General features: G+C 39.1%; 1 protein-coding gene across 2 annotated transcripts in view; it reads right to left on the bottom strand.

The window, feature by feature from the left end:
• Nucleotides 1-4422: 4422 nt before the first annotated feature.
• LOC119363853 (heterogeneous nuclear ribonucleoprotein 1-like) overlaps nucleotides 4423-6818 on the bottom strand; it is a 5683-nt gene continuing 3287 nt past the window's right edge. The window contains exon 3 of one of the 2 annotated variants that reach the window (XM_037629217.1): nucleotides 4423-4799. The gene's annotated coding sequence lies outside the window, so the exon portion shown is untranslated. The remainder of the gene's footprint in view (nucleotides 4800-6818) is intronic. The other variant, XM_037629216.1, reaches the window with a different exon arrangement.

Below are 6818 nucleotides of genomic sequence, written 5' to 3'. Positions count from 1 at the left end.
TTAAACGAAATTGTAATGTTTCTCACAGACGATGTACTAATTATTACAAATGAATAAAGTTGGAATTTTGTTTTTAAAAAAAAAAACTGATTGCCCCCAGATCAACAAGGAAGCAATGCAACAGCTAGCTAGCTCATTTTAGTGATTTTTTTAAAAAAAAAAATAGCTAACTTTCCTTCTAGCTATACTAGCAAGTTGTTGTCCTCGATCATAAAAATATATCTGTACTAGCAATTGTGTGAGCTGCTGGCTGCTGCATGGATTTTTTTGATTTGGAAAGGGCTGCTGCATGGATGAGGGGTCGCCATCCAAAATATGAATATGGCCAGTGGTGTCCAATGGTGTCCTTTGCATGAGCTGGCCAACTTAATTCAGACCAGACTTGATCAGGGTTCCAGACCACAAACGCAAACTGAGACACACAAATGGTGGCTAGCTAGCTTAGCTATAGGTAGCTACATGCTGCTGCGAGTCTCTGTGTGCCTGGGCTACCACTGCATTCTGCATCTGCATACTTTGCAGCGGCTAGCAGCTAGCAGCTGAGAGCTCGCCAGATGCTCATGCCTGCCGTGATTATGCATGCAAACCATGTTTTCTTGGGGCTTTGCCTGGCCTGAAACCTGATCATGCCACATGCACCTCGCAGATCATTGTTGTACATATGTGTGCGTGGTCCATGCACAGACAGCTGACATGCTACAAGGAAGGAACATTACATTCAATTTGTTCATGTGGGGATGTATTTCTAGTGAAAATTATGTCCTGCCCATATAACAAAGCGACTCAACATCTCGTGAGGCAAATCCATTTCAGATTCTGAACTTTCGGGCCTGAACTTCATTTTAAAAATGAATGACAAGCTCGGTCGGTAAAAAGGGGAGACAATCTAATGCATGATGCGTGACAGGAGAGGAGTACATACGCAGATGGCAACACGCTAGTGGGCGATGGAACTGGACGAGGGGTTAGGGTTAAGCATAAATGGACATGCCTAAGAGCCCCAATTCTGGCAAAAAAAAATTAAAAAAATCGTCCAACTTGTTCAGGGGAGAGCAAAGTGGCATGTCGTTCGTCCTGCTTGCAAAGGGTGGATAATGGACACACTACCCCAGCACTGTGCAATGCATGCCTCCACATTCCCCACTCTGATAAAAGATGGCAGGAAACAAGGCAGCCCCACACACACACACACACACACACACACACACAGAGAGAGAGAGAGAGAGAGAGAGAGAGAGAGAGAGAGATGAATGTCAAAGGAGCAGAGATCTTTTTACCCTCTCCCCTAGGTAATGCATTAAGATAAACTCACTTTGGTTATTCCTTATGCTAGTACTAGGAGCTCTTTCCTAACTTCATTTTACATTTCACTGTCCTTCTAATTATAATTTCCATCTCTTGTTGTATATGCACGTACTTATTTTTTAATTCAGAACCCTCAAGAGAGTGAGGGAGAGATAGAAGAATGGCCTACAGAGAGAGGACTAGTTCCCATGCCACTAGATCCTGTTCTCCTGCCAAGCACTCTCAACCAAGATACCCCACAATTTCTGAGGCTCTGAATTTCAGCACCAAATATATTCCGCATGCAAAGCTGATTTGATGGCAGTTCAATTTTGTGTACCATTTCCTTCCTGCATGTCCTACCCACTGATGAACCATCTCCGAGTTCTTTTGCTGTTCATGGATTAGACTTGTACTCCCTCCGTTTCAAAATAGATGACTCAACTTTGTACTAACTTTAGTATAAAGTTAGTATAAAGTTGAGTCATCTATTTTGAAACGGAGGGAGTATGAATCAAGCAAGATTCAGGCCTTTTTTGGTTCATAGGAAAGAAGATGTCATTTAATCCCTCTGTATTAGTGATCTAAACGATCTTATATTTTGTTACGGAGGGAGTAGTTCATAGGATAAGAATTTTTCCATTAGGTTTGAGCTAATGTTTTTTTTACCTTTCAAAAGTGAAGGATATGGACCAATCCTCCATAGTAATAGGAATCCATTCCTAGAAACCGAATGGCTCAAAAGGAAAAAAAATCGTATAGGAATCATATCCTATAGAATTCCTATAAAATGTTTACAAACCAAAGGATGCCTAAAATGGAAAATATAGCTGGTACCTTCTTTTCTATCCAATGAGTGCTCATTTATGAATACTTTTTGCTATATAAACATTTTTTCCGGGTATACAAACATGGTCAAAACCAGGCAAAAAAAATTAAAAGAAGAACATCTCAGGTTGCTCAAAATTTATTTATGTTCTTTTTATGAGAAAGAAAATGGAAAAATGTAGATTTTGTCTGGAGCTGCCAAGGAGAAACATTAGGTTTCCCTTGTAAAATGATTTAGCTAGGACCCATATATATGCACGCATATATGACTAGAAGATGGCAGAAGTTGAAGAAAAGGAGCTATTGCTAGATTGCTAGTTGTTCAAAATTTCATTTTCTTCTGAGCTTTGAACAAGAGAAGGAGAGAGAGAAAAAACCATCATTTTTCCTTTTTGAAGCTGCCAAGGAGAAACAGTAGGTTAGCCTTGTACATTCGTCAATTAATTTGCTAGCAGGCTTGCAGAGTTTCTAGTTGAGGACAAAAACTGTGTATATATACTGCTCAAAAGATGCTGCTGCATGCTGGATGCTGATGGAGATAAGAGTGGCAGCAGCAGCAGCAACAGCAGCAGCAGGGGCACCATGCATCTGCATGGACACATGATATTTCACTGGAAAATGTAACATGGCTGATGGCTGTGCATGGCTCACTTGCTACCATGCATGCATGGTTTATTAATTCATCTGAAACTAGAAGAGACCTGGTCTCTGTCTCCACCATTGTTGTGTATGCACCATGCCACCACCTATATGTAGCTAGCAGTGTACCTTCTACCTGATGCGTCTCTATCTCGAACAGTGGAAGGTCCATAGTTTTTTTTTCCTGCTTCCACATAGACCTCCAATGTATTTCATAGTCACATTGTTCATTCTATTTGTATGTATGTACTCCCTCTGTAAACTAATATAAGACCATTTAGATCACTTGATCTAAATGGTCTTATATTAGTTTACAGAGGGAACATGACATGCATGCACTTCTCAAAATCCGGTAGAACCAATCCTTTAGAAAATGAATCCGACAGAACTGTATATGCGAATCTTGTTGAATCCCGTCAAAAGAAGAAATCATCCTACCTGGGATCACCATCCTAACAAACGGACTAAAGTGAACTTATCATGATTTTCCATGAATAGCATGCTCCTGAGTACTGACCATATTGCCGGCATCTTTAAACCAGTAATAGGAGCCTTTTATAAAAGCACAAACTGTGATCAAGACTTGCTAGGTAAAAGCACCAGCGGTAAGACTTTTATTTTGTGCTCTGACAAGTGCTAATAATGTTTGTTGGGAGTCTTTCAGCGTCTCATATACTACCTTTCAATGATAAAAAGGTTTGTAAACAAACATTGGTGTGGACCTTGAGGCTAACAACAGCAGTCAAAACTACTTTCTTACATTCTCAAAATGTACAAAAGCTATCTTGGATCACCTGTCACTGCCAGTAATACTCGATGCCCTTAGTTAATGGGTGCACATTCTCTCTCAAGAAAGTAAAGGCAATCGCATTTGCCATTGCTGCTCAGCTTAACCCTACAGCCTCTGAAAAGATTGATGCAGCTGCCCTGCATGGAGAACAAAACAAAAAACATTGCTCCCCATATCTTTTCTCTCACAAGTCACAAACACTATCTTCAATTAAAACTGGCCCTACCAAACTGGCATCAAAAGAAGAGGGAATATTAACCTTTGAAGTGATGAAACCAGAGGTTTTTGGGTGGGACGTGTCCAAGGGGCTCCCTCCTACAAAGAAGCTTCACCTCTGCAAGTACTACTAAACTTGTCCCCAACGAAAGAAAAATTAGAAACTAACCAAAAGGTCATCTCAACAGGGCAACACCAAAGACCAAACCAAACCCCCCAAAAATATAGATTGACATTATGGTGTCATACATCTATCAAACTCATCAAGCATCCCTCCCATCTTTTCCATCTTAAAGCAGCATTCATCCATCAACCCGTCCAATCCTACATGCTGCTCCTATGAACCTGCCATGGGGTATGTATGATTCGATAGCAACATGTGATGCGGAGAGAAGGACTTCAGGACAAGGCCTAGAGCTAGAGGGACAGAGAATGACAAGGGGTCACTGCTTCCTCCCCTGGCTGGGTCTTTTGTTTCCCTAGCCTTCTTCTGTGGGCCTACAAGAAACCTACAACTTATAGTAGTGGTAGTAGCTGGTACAAGTGCATCTAGTAGCAAGCATCTTGTCACTCTCCTCTAGTCATCTCCCTCTCGCACATTACACATCAAACAGAGCAAGTGAGCTTGACAGAAACACCCCTCTTTTGCACATTCGGGACATCAATGTATCTGCCGGATATGAATGAAGATAGCAGATGGACCACGTGGATCCAGTTTGCTACCCAACAACCAACAATAAAGGCACTGCACAACAATTGATCGTGGCACCGGTTACATACATGCCAGCACCCATACAGAACCGAGACTGCACGACATCAAATGTTCTGATTCTGATACATTAAAAGGATTTAAGCATTGGTACAAGGCATGTGAGCTCAACAGCCAGTTGAAACTTGAATGTTTTCAGTCTACATGCAGTTGAAACAAGGAATGGGGGTAAGTTGATAATTTCCAATGATGTACTTGTCAACCAAAGAATCTCAGCTCATGTCTTCACAGTTGCGACTTCCCGCTGTCATCAGTGTAGAAATATTTGCCCTGCTAACAAAAGAAAAGATGCAACCTTTGAAATCTATTTTGATATCAGCCAAACCTGATTAAAAAAGATACGATCATGGGGGCAATTATTTAAGAGAACATTGTTTCAGTACAGTGATTATGGACGAACCGGCAAGCACAAGACTAAAAATAAATATATCCTCGTTTATGATTGCATTTCATTTAGTTTTAAGCTTCACTAGAATCTTCTAAAAAAAATAACTATTGAATTTACACATTCAAGAGAAAAAAATTAGTCATGAGAATAAGCAGAAGGCAACTGAGTTTACAAAAGCAAACATGCTGAACAGTTAGTTTATGCCAGAAATTTAAAGAGTTCAGTACAAAGTACTCCCTTTGTTTTTATTTACTCTGCATATTAGCTTCGTTGTAAGTCAAACTTTATGGGAAATAATATGAATGAACATTTACAATAACAAGTACGGACTGAAATATAAGATGTTTTGGATATTTCAATATATTTATATGACCTACATACGGACTGAAATGAGTAAACAAACACACTAAAACGTGCCTATAAACATCCGATTCACAAAAAAGTTAGAACATTTTATATTTGCGAACGGAGGAAGTATATGCGATGCAAAAATATATTAAATGATAAATCTAATGGCATTGAAGATGTTAATAAATTTTCCTATAAACTTAGTCAAAGTTTATAAATTTGACTTAAGACAAAGCTAATACGTGGAGTAAATAAAAACAGAGGGAGTATTATACAAGTACAGAGTAATTCCATACTTTCACACCGTATGTTCATCTTCTTCATGGTAAAAAAGGTCGAGTAACTGTACATGTCATTTATCATGGGCATCAACCGCCATTTAAAAAACCATAATCTTGTGCCTCTAGGTCTGTGCGCATGGGCAAGCTTGGCCTTTATTGGAAATTTTGTGCCTCTAGGTATGTGCACATTTTATGCAAGTCACTAATTCCACGTAACTAAAACTGCATGAATAGCTAGCCAAGACAGCATATTTTAGACAGTGCTTTCATAATTGCGACAGAGAATTACAAAAAAGAACCTTGGGAAGTTCTGAACAAACATGAATCCACGTACTAACAGTTTTTGGTTGCTAACAGGCACATGGCTAATATCACATGCTGACAACCTTCTTTGTTTTAAGGTTATTTCAACAAGGCTGCATACTAATTTAAGCACAAAAGAAATAAAAAGTGAATTGGCATAAATGCAGGAAAACATATTGCCATATCCCATGAACTATCAAGCAAGTTAAGGGTACGACCATACATCGCACACAGTGCAAATACAAACAATTGTAGCACAGGCCTGCAATATCTGGAAAAAAAATACTCACCCCGTTCCTAAATATAAGTCTTTTTAGAGATTTCAATATGAACTACATACGGATGTATATAGACATAGTTTAGAGTGTAGATTCACTCATTTTGCTCCGTATGTAGTCTATATTGGAATCTCTAAAAAAGACTTGTATTTAGGAACGGAGGGAGTATCTTGGAAACTATGAAATGTAAGCACAGATGACAATGGAACAAATCATATCTCAAGTCTCAAGTCACGTATAATTCAATCAATTCCTACAGGCATATAGTCAACCAATTGCCATTTCACCAATAAACAACAGTTGAAACTACAGAATATCGTGTTTATCTGTTCAGTTGACCATTGACGGGTTCAGTCAAATGAAATCACAACTTATGAAGTTATAATAGTTCTTGACCTTGATTTCCAACTAGTGATGTGTTGATGCTAACATAACATGTCACTATTTTATCAAATTACCAAATGGTAGTAAATCATACTCCCTCCGTCCGGAAATACTTGTCCTAGAAATGGATGTATCTAGACTTATCCATTTCTAGGACAAGTATTTCCGGACGGAGGGAGTATTCAGGAGTGACTGACACAGAACAAAAGAAACAGAAGACCATTTGTTTCAATAGAGGATTGATGTTGAACCGGGTACTCTAAGAAACTCATTCCAAGAACTTCTATTTCAAGGATTGAATTGAAGCTTA

This window comes from Triticum dicoccoides, chromosome 2B (assembly GCF_002162155.2).
Source record: "Triticum dicoccoides isolate Atlit2015 ecotype Zavitan chromosome 2B, WEW_v2.0, whole genome shotgun sequence".
Classification (NCBI taxonomy): Eukaryota; Viridiplantae; Streptophyta; class Magnoliopsida; order Poales; family Poaceae; genus Triticum; species Triticum dicoccoides.
The sequence above is the reverse complement of the archived record's forward strand: the minus strand, read 5'-3'. Positions and strand labels throughout refer to the sequence as shown.